A 14759-nucleotide genomic window follows, 5' to 3' on the forward strand; every position below is an offset into this window, starting at 1 on the left:
GAAGCGTCGCAAGCCGGACTGCTAGATCCGCGAGTTGCAACAGGCGAGGGCGTGGGAGGCGCGGCAAGTCTGTTCAGCCAAAAGGTGTGAAACCCTAGGGCGCCCCCACCCCTCTATTTATAGGGGTTCCTGATGGGCCTCTGGATCCGAGGCCCATTAGTACTCCTAAACCTAATCCAACTCGGATCGGATCCGAATTGGGCTTCCAGCCCCTTAAGTGTGTGACCCTATGGGTTCGGATACGTATAGACATGGCCCGAGTACTCCTACTCGGCCCAATAGTCGGTAGCGGCCTCTAGCAAGACGTGCCAACTCCTATACGCATACGAAGATCATATCAGACGAACCATCACAACATAATATACATGCTATTCCCTTTGCCTCACGATATTTGGTCTAGCTTCAAGCCGACCGCTCTTTCTCGATCCTGTGATTCGGAATCCCTTTGTAGGTTAACTCTTAACCGTACGTAGCATGGCCATGCTTTTTCTGATCCGATCACTCGAGGGGCCCAGAGATATCACTCTCAATCAGAGAGGGGCAAATCCCATCTTGATTGACCATGTCTCATAGCATGCTTCTTGACAAACCTGAAAGCTACCTTTATAACTACCCTGTTACGGCGTAGCGTTTGATAGCCCCTAAGTAGGTCAATCCACATCTAGAATACATGCGACAATCTCAGGTCTAAGGACAAAGCGTATATGTTGTTTAAAGAGAGAACTACTTCTCGTGTTGGGTCAGTCCTAACACATGTCTCCACATGTGTCCACATTATTAGTTCAACATCTCCATGTCCATGACTTGTGAAACATAGTCATCAACTAATACATGTGCTAGTCTAATATTCATGTGTGTCCTCACATGAACTCCGACTAGGGACAACTTTAGAATAACCATACAAGTAAAGAGTTTCACATACAATTCACATAATTGCAAATCAATTCAAGTAGCCTTTAATGGATATTCAATGAACACAATATACAAATCATGGATACAAATGGAATATCATCATCTCTATGATTGCCTCTAGGGCATACCTCCAACAGTCTCCCACTTGCACTAGAGTCAATCTAGAAGGTACCTAATACCCATAGCTCTTACATGCGCATCATGCTTAGCCTGCGGGAGTGGTTTTGTCAACGGATCAGAAATGTTCAGATCCGTGTGTATTTTGCATATCTTGATCTCACCCCGGTTAACGAAGTCTCGAATGAGATGAAATCGCCGCATTACGTGTTTGTTCTTCTGGTGGTTCCTTGGCTCCTTTGCTTGCGCAATTGCCCCATTATTATCACAGTAGAGATTCAATGGGCTGGACGCATTCGGGAACACACCAAGCTCAATGAGGAAATTCCTTATCCAAACACCTTCCTTCGCGGCTTCCGAAGCCGCGATGTACTCGGCTTCTGTCGTAGAATCGGCCACCGTCTCCTGCTTGGAACTCTTCCAACTAACAGCACCACCATTTAGTGTGAACACAAATCCTGATTGTGACTTTGAATCGTCTCTGTCGGTTTGGAAACTAGCATCGGTGTAACCTGTTACAACGAGCTCCTCCTGACCTCCATAAACGAGGAACATATCTTTAGTCCTTCTCAAGTACTTAAGAATGTTTTTCACCGCTGTCCAGTGACTCTCACCTGGATCAGATTGGTGTCTACTTGTCATACTTAGCGCATATGAAACATCTGGGCGAGTACTTATCATTGCATACATGATAGATCCAATAGCCGAGGCATATGGCACTCTACTCATGCGATCCCGCTCATCAGCAGTCGAAGGACACTGAGTCTTGCTGAGATGTATGCCATGTGACATAGGCAAGAACCCTTTCTTTGCCTCTTCCATGCTGAACCGCTTCAACACTTTGTCAATGTAAGTATCTTGGCTTAAACCTATAAGACTTCTCGATCTATCTCTATAGATCTTAATGCCCAGAATATATGCCGCTTCCCCTAAGTCCTTCATCGAAAAACTATTTTTCAGTGAAGTCTTTACGGACTCAAGCATAGGAATGTTATTTCCAATCAGTAATATGTCATCCACATATAAGATTAGAAATACTACAGAGCTCCCACTAACCTTCTTGTAAACACAAGACTCTTCTTCGTTCTTGGTGAAGTCAAACCCTTTGACTACTTCATCAAAACGAATGTTCCAACTCCTAGATGCTTGCTTCAATCCATAAATGGATCTCTGAAGCTTGCATACCTTTCCAGCATTTTTCGGATCGACAAAACCCTCGGGCTGTATCATATACACGTCCTCAGCTAGGTTTCCATTCAGGAAAGCTGTCTTGACATCCATCTGCCATATCTCATAATCGAAATATGCAGCTATAGCTAGAATAATCCGAATGGACTTAAGCATCACTACGGGCGAGAAGGTCTCGTCGTAGTCAACTCCTTGAACTTGTCAAAAACCTTTTGCGACAAGTCGTGCTTTGTAGATGTGAACATTTCCATCCATGTCCTTTTTCTTCTTATAGATCCACTTGCACTCTATGGCTTTAACACCATCAGGCGGGTCAACCAAGTTCCAAACTTGATTGTCTCCCATGGACTCTATTTCGGATTGCATGGCACTCTGCCATTTATCGGAGTCTGGGTCCATCATTGCTTCTGCATATGTCGCAAGCTCATCATTGTCCAACAATAATATTTCCCGCATTTCGCGGAGCCTTGCCGACCTTCGTGGTTGTGGCGGTGCTTCTCTTGCCATGGGTATCTCAACTTGTTCTGCTACGTTAGCATCACTCATTGATTCTTGCCCGATTGGCTCATCTTGAACTTCTTCAAGATGCACTGTCTTTCCACTCTTTTCTCCTTTGAGAAACTCTTTCTCTAGGAAAACCCCGTTCCGAGCGACAAACACTTTGCCTTCTGATCGGTTGTAGAAATAATATCCCAAAGTTTCCTTTGGATATCCCACGAAAATGCACTTATCCGACTTGGGTGTGATCTTGTCCGACTGAAGTCGCTTGACAAACACTTCACATCCCCAAATCTTTAGAAAAGACAAACTAGGAACCTTTCCAGTCCACATCTCATATGGTGTCTTAACTACGGATTTAGATGGTACCCTATTAAGTGTGAAAGCTGCTGTTTCTAGAGCGTATCCCCAAAATGACAACGGTAGGTCCGACTGGCTCATCATTGATCGAACCATGTCTAACAAAGTTCGATTACGTCGCTCGGACACACCGTTTCTCTGAGGTGTTCCAGGCGGCGTAAGTTGTGGAACAATTCCGCAACTCTTTAGATGATTGCTAAACTCGTGGCTCAAATACTCGCCTCCACGATCAGATCGTAAGGCCTTAATTTTCTTGCCACGCTGATTTTCAACTTCATTCTGAAATTCCTTGAACTTTTCAAAGGTTTCAGACTTGTGCCTCATCAAGTAGACATAGCCATATCTACTAAAATCATCAGTGAAAGTTATGAAGTATTGGAATCCTCCTCTAGCCGTCGTGCTCATTGGTCCACATACATCACTATGTACGAGTTCCAACAAGTCTACTGCTCTCTCAGGAAATCCTGTGAAAGGCGTCTTGGTCATCTTGCCTAGCAAGCAAGCCTCGCATGTCTCGTATGATTCAAAATCAAACGAAGTTAGAAGTCCATCAGAATGGAGCTTCTTCATGCGCTTATCACTTATATGACCCAAACGACAATGCCACAAGTAGGTAGGACTCAAATCATTAGGCCGAGGCCTTTTAGCACTTACATTACAGACAGGTGAACCATCAAGATTTAAAACAAATAATCCATTCACAATGGGTGCAAAAGCCATAAACATATTATTCTTAGAGATCACACAATCATTGTTTTCACTCGCAAATGAATAACCATCCTTCATCAAGCATGAAGGAGACAAAATGTTTCGACTTAAACTAGGAACAAAATAACAATTATTCAACTCCATAATAAATCCTGACGGGAGGTGGAGTTGCATCGTCCCGACGGTCAAAGCAGCAACTCTTGCATTATTGCCCACGCGGAAATCAACTTCTCCTCTTTCCACGCTTCTACTTCTTATCATTCCCTGCATCGAATTGCAAATATGAGCAACCGATCCGGTATCAAATACCCAAGAATTAATAACTGTATCAGCGAGAAATATGTTGTCTATAACATAAACAACAAGCGTACCTGAGGTAGAAGTACTCTTACTTCTGCCGTTCTTCAAGGAAGCTAGGTACTGCTTGCAGTTTCTCTTCCAGCGACCAAGTTCATGACAGTAAAAGCACTCTTTATCTGGAGCAGGTCCAGGTCCAGCTTTAACCTTGGGCGGTGGGTTTGGCTTGGACGTTCCAGCCTTGCCCTTCTTCTTCCAAGAATTGCCCTTCTTCTTAAAGCTGGGCTTGTTCTGTATCGCCATCACATGGCTGGTACTAGCGCTTTTCTTAATGTCAGCCTCTGCTGTCTTGAGCATACCACACAGCTCATTCAGACCCTTCTCCGTCCCATGCATATGGTAGTTCGAGATGAAGTTCCCATAGCTAGCCGGAAGAGATGAAAGAATGAAATCAGTGGCCAACTCTTGGCCCAGTGGGAAGCCTAGCTTCTCCAACCGTTGAGTGTAACCAACCATCTTGATTACGTGTGGTCCTACTGCTGCGCCTTCTGCTAGCTTGCTCTCAACAAAGGCCTTAGACACATTGAACCTTTTAGTCCTGGCCTGTGTTTGGAACATGTCTCTAAGCGCCACGATCATATCGTGCGCCTCATGGTTTGTTTCGAACTGCATCTGCAGCTCGGGTTCCATGCAAGCAAGCATAAGGCAGCTTACTTCAAGGTTAGCATCACATGCTTTCTTGTAAGCATTCTTAGCAGCAGCGGGTGCATCCTCAGCAGGTTCTTCTGGTAGTGGGTTGTCTAGAACATCTTCCTTTTTCTCAGCCCTGAGAACAATTCTCAGGTTGCGGATCCAATCCGAGTAGTTTGTTCCATTCAACTTGTCCTTCTCAAGGACCGAACGCAAAGCAAACGATGTGGTGGTGTTGCTAGGTGCCATTTAATCTACAACAAAAGTAATGCAAAATACACTAAGACAAACGTATCCATGATAGAGCAAATTACATTAAACTATTTTAACAGAATCTACTCCCACTAAAATCAATATCCCTCTATTGAAACTTAGTGATTCAGGATCCACAACTAACAAGTCTACTAGTGAGCTTTAGCATCACCGCTAGCAAACGAGGTAGATCGGTAAGCAACTTTTGCTAATCATATCACATATGACTCCTGTTGTTGGGTGACATCTCTATGTCTCGGCGCCCAACCTTTATGCCCCAAGGTCCTTAACCGTTAAGATGACCTCGTTAAGCTAACCAACCCTTATGCGTGTAAGTGTCCGACACAAACCCGTCTAGTCAAGGAAAACTAGTGGCACCCTAATTTCATAGTCCCACCACTAATTGTACAAGACATGGGACGGTGCAAGTTTTAGTTGGGAGGGCATACTAACTTAAACTTTGTGAGGGATCGTTCTACTTCTAACATCACAGCATGCAGAAAGTAAAACATAAATCAGAATAGCATTCACACAGTTGTGACACAGTATGGCCCGTTTTCATATGGTGATCTCCATCTCCATAGAAGCTGTTCACCATGGTGATCTCCATCTCCATGTTCCATGTGCGCCATCCTCCTGGTGATGAGTCCTCCAAGAACTAGAACATGCTATTACACCTAATAGCTAGTAAAGAATCTAGTAATGAAGAATACATAGTTGCTTGGATCATCACAGATTGGTACGCAGACCATTAAATACAATAAAGTGACAACACATATGGCTCCTGCCGTGTTGCCGTACGCGCGACACGCAGGTCACGAATGAGTTACACACATGCATCACATACACAAGGGGCCATACTGATCACAAGATACATACATCCTGCAAAAGAGAGTTAGGCGTCCTAACGTTCCAAACTTCGGAGGCCCGAAACTCCATCTTCCAAGCTGAATTTGGGAAATCTAATTTCGCCGAAAACGGCGAAGCGGTTGAATTTCATGTGTAACTTTTTCTGTAGATCAATTTTCATATAGAAATCGCCCCGATCCGAGATCGTACCGAAAAGTTATGGCTGATTTACCGAAGCATGCGCATACGGCAAAATCCCGACCCCGGCAGTAGATCACATCTACTATAGCACATCTAATGCGCCTGGCGTATGACCCTGGATCTCGTTTCGACCAATCATATTGATCTTCCCTCACTACAACTGGATTTACGTGTATCACTTAACTCCGATGGCGGAAACCGACCGGTAGGAGTATGTCGTTACACTACCATTGCAGCAAGGGCACGAAATCAGGACATAGATCAAACAGAGAACTCGCATATCTCCATATGCACACATCCCGAATCCAAAACTAAGCAGCTACGGCTCTGATACCACTGTTGGGATACAAGGTAGGCTACGCTAGCGCAAAACAAAATTTTCTAACGCGTATAACCAGGAAGAGCTGCCGTATAAGGATCACGGGATTACCACTCGACGCACTACTGGTGCGGAAGATGTAGATATGCGTCGGTGCAGTGAAGACGATCACGTAGTCGTACGTAGTCGATCAACGTAGTCGTACGTAGTCGATCACGTCCAGCAGCTCCTCAGCAGCTCGTCCACGTGCACAGCAAGATCGCCTCCGGTGCCGCGGCTCGTCGTGGCTCGTCGGCGGCTCGTCGATGGCTCGTCCAAGTGCTGCAAGCGCAACACCTCCAAGGTATCCACACGTGCAGGGAGGAAGCGTCGCAAGCCGGACTGCTAGATCCGCGAGTTGCAACAGGCGAGGGCGTGGGAGGCGCGGCAAGTCTGTTCAGCCAAAAGGTGTGAAACCCTAGGGCGCCCCCACCCCTCTATTTATAGGGGTTCCTGATGGGCCTCTGGATCCGAGGCCCATTAGTACTCCTAAACCTAATCCAACTCGGATCGGATCCGAATTGGGCTTCCAGCCCCTTAAGTGTGTGACCCTATGGGTTCGGATACGTATAGACATGGCCCGAGTACTCCTACTCGGCCCAATAGTCGGTAGCGGCCTCTAGCAAGACGTGCCAACTCCTATACGCATACGAAGATCATATCAGACGAACCATCACAACATAATATACATGCTATTCCCTTTGCCTCATGATATTTGATCTAGCTTCAAGCCGACCGCTCTTTCTCGATCCTGTGATTCGGAATCCCTTTGTAGGTTAACTCTTAACCGTACGTAGCATGGCCATGCATTTTCTGATCCGATCACTCGAGGGGCCCAGAGATATCACTCTCAATCAGAGAGGGGCAAATCCCATCTTGATTGACCATGTCTCATAGCATGCTTCTTGACAAACCCGAAAGCTACCTTTATAACTACCATGTTACGGCGTAGCGTTTGATAGCCCCTAAGTAGGTCAATCCACATCTAGAATACATGCGACAATCTCAGGTCTAAGGACAAAGCGTATATGTTGTTTAAAGAGAGAACTACTTCTCGTGTTGGGTCAGTCCTAACACATGTCTCCACATGTGTCCACATTATTAGTTCAACATCTCCATGTCCATGACTTGTGAAACATAGTCATCAACTAATACATGTGCTAGTCTAATATTCATGTGTGTCCTCACATGAACTCCGACTAGGGACAACTTTAGAATAACCATACAAGTAAAGAGTTTCACATACAATTCACATAATTGCAAATCAATTCAAGTAGCCTTTAATGGATATTCAATGAACACAATATACAAATCATGGATACAAATGGAATATCATCATCTCTATGATTGCCTCTAGGGCATACCTCCAACAAAAAAGGCAATTAATGAGAGAGCGCCGCGAAGGACGGTCAAAAGTGGCATTAATGTTCATACAAAGTGACCAGTACTTTTACAGACCGCCCAGAAGGGTGTTGATCGCCGCAATCGCCCGACGTCGGATCTGATCGGCCGAGTCCAGAACCCGTTGGTCATCTTCTGCCGACCCCGAGACTTCTGACATGTGGCGATGGAGTCTAAGGGCTTCGTGGGCCAGATGCTGCCTCTCCCGCTTCAAATCGGCGATGACGGAGGGGAGCTCCTGAAGCCTCTTCTCTTCAATGGCTATTTCCTGGGTCACTTGCTCCATCTCCTTGGTGAGTTCTGCTCTCCGGCGCTTGAGACGGTCTATCGTGCCGACGAGGCTAGGGCGGGAGTCCTCGAGGAAGTGAATTCGTTGGTGTACCTCCTGATCCTGACGCTTGTACGAATCTTCTTCTTCACAAGTCTTGGTCAGTTTGGCGCGATCGGCCATGTGACGCAGAGCCCTGAAGACCGGGATCCGCATTGACTCAATGTAAGCGGCCGGCGCCAAGGCCTCTTCTGCTTCCTCTGGGACTCGCCCGCTGACGTCACCAAAGAGCTACCGAATCGGCGAAGCATCCTCCACCAATCGGCCGATGTCCTCTTGAAGAAGGGATCATATGTTTTCGAGCTTGGTGCGGACATCGTCAGGGACAGACCTCAAAGTAACCTGACGGGAAGCGACTTCCTCGTCATCATAAAGTGCGACCGCAAATGAGAAGAGGCTGTTATTAGGGGTATCCTGTTCCTGTAAAATGGTATATGAAAAGGGAACAAGTCAGTCAATGGTGTTAACAAATCGGCCAATAAAGGTTGGGAGATATCTTACTTCTTTAAGACGAATTTCTTCCATCTACATTTGCGAGACCATCACCCTCGACTCTGAGACTGGCACCATTGGTTCGTCGGAAGAAGAAGTCTCAACGATAATCTGCGCCCTGCTCGGGCCGGCTTCTTGGAGGGTGACCAATGGTTGATCGGGCAGCGTGCTTAGCGCACCGGTAACCTGCGTCGAAGTTAGTAAGAGCATCATCCAAATATTAGAAAATTGGGTTGAAGGATCGTATACCTCAACAGGAAGGGGCACTGGTATTTCAACAGCTACTTGGGTCATCGCCGATTGCTGAGGATTTACGAGGGCAGTCTGTGCAGCCTACTACAAGAGGAATCAGTATGGAAATAGCAATCGGGAAAATCGGACAGTGAGTTTACCTGTATAGCCTCCATCAATAATGACGCGGCGGCTGCTCCAGCTTCTGTGGTGACTTGAACGTCTACCTCTCCAGCAGTCGGAAGGGTTGGCATGGCCGAAGTTTCTGCCGATGCGATCGTGGGTGGATCAGTCGATTCTGTACGAGCACGTACTCAGCGGCTAGTTTTCTTGATGACTTTCTTCTGCGCCTGTTTCGCTCGACCGGCGATGTCATCCACAGAAGGGGCATGATAGTCGATGAGGGGGAATGCTGTGTACGGGTAACGGTCCTCTATCGGCCGGCCACTCCGGCTGCATTTTGGGGGAGTATGGCTTTTTGACTGAAGCAACAGCATGAGTTAGTATATATGTGTAAAAAATGAGGGGAGATGGAAATCGGCTGGGAAAAAGAAAGGTACCTCGACGTTTGGATCGATGTTGGCTGGATCTAGAAGATTGCAGTATAATGCTGCAGAAGCACAAAACAGGTATTGTTTCCATTCGGCCCACCATAGCTTGAATTGCTGAACGGCGAAAGGAGCTACTATCCAACCAGTCAGATCTATGGTGTTGGAGTCTGGGATCCGATCACGCAGCCGATTATAGTCAAGACCCTTGGTGAGTTCATCTCTGAACTTTGCCCAGCTGGCAAAGTATGCGTAAATCGGCAATTGACCTAGGCCGAATTGCCGTGCTGCGATGGAAGGGTTGTAGAACTCATAAGTAGGGGCATCCTTCCCCGAGAAAAAGTTTGCCGGGAAGATCCCTGGTTTGATTAATTCATCTGTGAGGTTTTCATCGAATCGGCCAGTAGTTGAAGGACGTACATCGGCGTCGGACGGTGGGATTTTCTGCCGATTCGATATTGGGGAAGGTCATGTGCTTCACTCGTTGCTGGGAGATCTTGCTCATGTACAGATTAAGCCACAGGTTAATGAACCACCAGGGTCCACCAGGGTTTCCAATCAGCTCTCCTTGGGATAGTTTGACGCCGATTTGGTGCAGCATATGATAGGCTACCCACAGTAAATGCTTTCTGAGGGGAACAGAGGCCCCTATCGATAATGCCTCGGCCAGAGCCTGCGTATTGGTGGATGGACCAGTTGCTCTCCCACAGAAAAAATGTTTCTCTAGCCACATCGTTAGGAAGGCCGTGTGCTCTCTGTTCTCGACTGATCCGGCCCTTCTATTGCATCTGATGAATCCCTTCCATCCGCCGATTCCCTTTGTGTCCAGCCGATGAGATGTCTTGGCCAGAAGGTGAAAAGGGGTATCTGGAGAGGAGATGTCAAGGCCGGTCAACATGACCACATCGGCCAAGGTGGGAGTCATGGGTCCGTGTCCGAAGAGGAATGCATTGAGAGCGTTGGACCAGAAATAGGAGGCTGCTATCACTAATGGCTCGTTTCTTTCCATTTGGGATAAAGATAGATCAATGCAATGGCCGATTTTGTGCTCATCCCATTGGACTCTCTTGGAGGCGGCTATCCGTTGGTACCATTCTCTCCAGTCAGGGGTTTCATTCGGCCATGACCTGAAGGTACCTGACCCATGGTTGATTGCTTAAAAGGGATCCTATGGGTTTCCAAATTGATTAGGTCAGTTGGATCCGGGTTTTCTATGGGACCGAGGCAGATAAGGCCAGGAGTTTCTGTCAGGCGATGGTAATCTGATGCCTAACCGCCTAAAAAAGGAAAAAGGGGGTACGGAAATTAGAACAGATCTAAAGTAAATGCATTACTGTTAAAGAAAGTTTCGATAATGACCTCCGGGATGAAGCTCATCGTAGTTGGTGGGATCGCCGGTAGAGCTGCAGATGATGAAGCCACTGATGGGGTTTCGGTTGAAGCCCCAACTCCCGCTGATGGAGCTCCTTCTCCCGTCGATGAAGCCGCCGCCGTTGCCACTGGAACTTCTGCCGGTGGAGCCATCTCCGGGGCTTCAGATGTTGGTGAGGTGCCTGAAGGTGTCGCCATTGGAAGACTTGGGAGGAATGTAGGTGGGAGGAAATGCCGAGGAGAGACTGGAAGTTAAGGGAAGCACCGGAGGAAGAAGAAGGCCAGTGCGCTAAAGAAGGAAGAAGTGAGCTCGAAAGGAGGAGTACAGGATGTGCTGATATTTAAAGGTCTGAGAAGGGGTAAAAGCGGAATTTTTACTGCGCCGGTGTTTCGATTTTTTCAGGAGGAGTGGTTGTCGTGGGCGCCCGTTTCGAAAAGATTGCAATCATCAGGCTGGAGACCGCGAAACGGAAGGATATTTTCAATGCGTTTGTTTCGGAAGGGAAGTTGAAAAGAATTTCGAAGTAAAGACTATGTTTTACTCCGAAACTGGGGGGCATATGTTGGCGCCAGATTTTGACACGTATGAAATCGGCGTCAGAACAGGAAGAAATCAGAAGATGTGGCAAGACACAGAGGTCACGGTTGGAAATTGGCCGATTGGTGCTACAGTTGAGGATCGGCCGATTGCCCTCCGAGGGTGGAACTCCGCTTCGCCCGACCCCCGAGTCCTGGGGTCAGATGCGTCCGACTCTCCGAGGGTGGAACTCCGCCTCGCCCAACCCCGAGTCCTGGAGTCGGACATGTCCAACCCTCCGAGGGTGGAACCCCGCCTCGCTCGACCCCGAGTCCTGGGGTCGGATGCGCCCGACCCTCCGAGGGTGGAACTCCGCCTCGCCCGACCCTGAGGGTCGCACTCGGCTGTCTTTTGTGATGAGGTTGATAGAAATCGGTCGATTAGGAGGCCGGGACAATTGGGCTGGTATGGGCTTAAAGTAGACTATGAAGATAAGGAGGGAGTCAGCCCATGGGAGCATGATGATCAACTCCAGTACGAATCATACTTGTAAATATTTGTTTTTGTTTAAAATTAGAGATAGAGTTCGTTTAAAATTAGAGATAGAGTTCTAGTCGGTTAAGAAATCGTCTGTAACAGGTTATAAATAGCCACCTTCATAGATCTGTAATCATCAAGCAAAGCAATACAACAACTACTATTTCCCCGTACTTACTTTCGAGAAGGCGACTTTGCCAATACATTTTCTTCTTTCTCACGAGTTCGTACGAGTCGGCGGGGCTGCATCAACTTGATCTCCGGCTGATTCTGTAAATTCTGTTTATCGAGTAACATCTAAGCTTTAACTTCGGGCGCATCGCTGTCATTTCGTTTAGATTTATTCACTAGTTATCGATAATTGCTAGAATTCTAGGTTTTGCCTTTTGTTCTAGTTTTATCATCAGTTATCCAGCTAGGAATTGAAACTTTCGGCTTTCTTGTACTTCGTTGTTCAATCTATTATTTTCTGCATAGCCGATTTAGATCTATTCCTAGTGTTGTTACTGTAAGTGTTGTTTAGATTACTCTAGCAGTCTTCTTTACTAACGCTGCCCGGTAATCGGCTGTATTATAGCCGATTCCTTTATTACGGTAAATCGGTCGATTCACTGATAAGCTATCTCGAGATCGGAACCTTAGCTGATCGCAACCTCTGGAATCGGACACGTTTCTTTCCTTGCCAATCAATAGGTCAGATTGGCTGGCACGCCGCGCGAACCGCACCAGGGCAATCACCCAAACAGGAGTTAAGTAGATTCTCCCGGGTCGTGTGTCCGACGCTGGGGATTCGACTAGTCGATTTCTAGCGCCAACACATTGGTACTAGAAACAGCTACCAGGGTAATCAGAATTAGAAGCGTAAACCCAACAACACTATCGCAACTATGACCAACTCAGGTAAAAAAGGGTCACACAAACGCAATGACGTGCCCTCCTTCACTGAGTTACTCAAGAAACAATTCCCATGGCATCCGAACAGCAAACACTCGGCAATAGATTGCTACAGCATGCGCCGAGTAATGCAAGAATTACCTGCACCACCCCCTCCTGAAGACTTTGGTCAAAAGAAGGACAAGGGTAAGGGCAAAGTCAATAAAGATGACGAAGGCGAAGCTGAGTTCTAGACTGCCTCTAAAACGGTCAACGTCATTTTTGGTGGAATCCCGGGTACCGCGTCCAAGCGGTCCAATAAGCTAGTACTCAGAGAGATTATGGCTATAGAGCCAGCAACTCCCACACCACTCAAATGGTCTGAGGTATCCATAACTTTTAGCAGAAAGGACCAATGGACAAGTTTCTCAGAACCAAGCCATTTCCCTCTAGTACTTGACCTTGTTGTTGCAGGCTCAAGACTGACCAAGGTACTCATTGATGGCGGAAGCAGACTCAACGTCATTTTTGCCAAAACACTAAGGAAAATGGGCCTCAACATCACTAGCATGCTCACTCCAACGGACTCCCCCTTCTACGGGATTGTCCCAGGAAATGCGGCTATACCACTAGGACAAGTCGTCCTACCTATCACTTTTGGCACCAAGGAACATTACCGAACCGAGTACATCAGGTTCGAGGTCGCTGACTTTGAACCTCTTACCATGCCATACTCCCCAGGCCAGCCCTGGCCAAATTTATAGCCATAACACATTACATGTACCTGGTACTTTAGATGCCAGGACCTAAGGGTGACTTGACACTACGGGGAGACCTAAGGCGATCATACGAGTGTGACACAGAAGCTATAGAAATTGCAGCAACTTCTCAAGCACCTAGCCCCATGCAACAAGTCTTCTCGGCTTCAAAGAAACTCAGCCCCACAGAACTCAAGATCCCAGAAAACAAGTCAGGATCAATGAATGTAAATCCAGCAAGCGAGAAGGACTTCAAAAACATCGATCTCAAGACTGGTGACTCATCAAAAACAGTCCTGATTAGAACAGGGCTAGATCCTAAATAGGAAAACACACTCGTCAGCTTTCTTCGGGCTAACCACGACATCTTTGCTTCCGCCAGCTAACATGCCCGGTGTGCCCAAAGAGCTGATTGAGCATTCACTAAACGTCGACCCTAAAGCCACCCTAAAAAGACAACAACTACGAAGATTCGCCTAGGACAGAAGAGATGCAATAAAAAAAGAGCTAGCCAAACTACTTGTAGTAGGGCTTATCAAAGAAGTTTTACATCCTGATTGGCTAGCTAACCCGGTACTCGTGCACAAGAAAAACAACGAGTGGAGGATGTGTGTCGACAACATAGATCTCAACAAACATTGCCCAAAAGACCCCTTTGGACTACCCAGAATCGACCAAGTAGTCGACTCCACAGCTGGGTGCGCTTTACTCTGCTTTCTCGACTCCTACTCAGGCTATCATCAAATAGCCCTCAAAGAAGAGGATCAAGCCAAAACAGCTTTCATCACCCCGTTTGGCGCATTTTGCTATAAAACAATGTCTTTTGGACTAAAAAATGCAAGGGTAACGTATCAACGCGCCATCCAGATGTGTTTCGAGAAGCAACTACACTGCAACGTAGATGCTTATGTAGACGACGTTGTCGTCAAAATAAGAAATCTGGATGATCTAGTCACAGACTTAGAAGAAACCTTTGCAAGTCTACGAGCATTCCGTGGAAACTTAACCCTACTAAATGCGTTTTCTATGTGCCTTTAGGAAAATTACTCAGATTCATCATTAGCCACTGTGGCATTGAGGCCAACCTAGAAAAAATATTTGCCATCACAAACATGCAAGCCCCAGCTGGCATCAAGGATGTGTAGAAGCTTACAGGCTGCATGGCAGCTGTTAATCAGTTCATCTCAAGACTTGGAGAACATGGATTACCCTTCTTCAAGCTACTCAAACGACAGGACAAATTTCAGTGGATAGAGGAAGCAGATAGAGCCTT

This window comes from Setaria italica, chromosome VI (genome assembly GCF_000263155.2).
Source record: "Setaria italica strain Yugu1 chromosome VI, Setaria_italica_v2.0, whole genome shotgun sequence".
Taxonomy (NCBI): Eukaryota; Viridiplantae; Streptophyta; class Magnoliopsida; order Poales; family Poaceae; genus Setaria; species Setaria italica.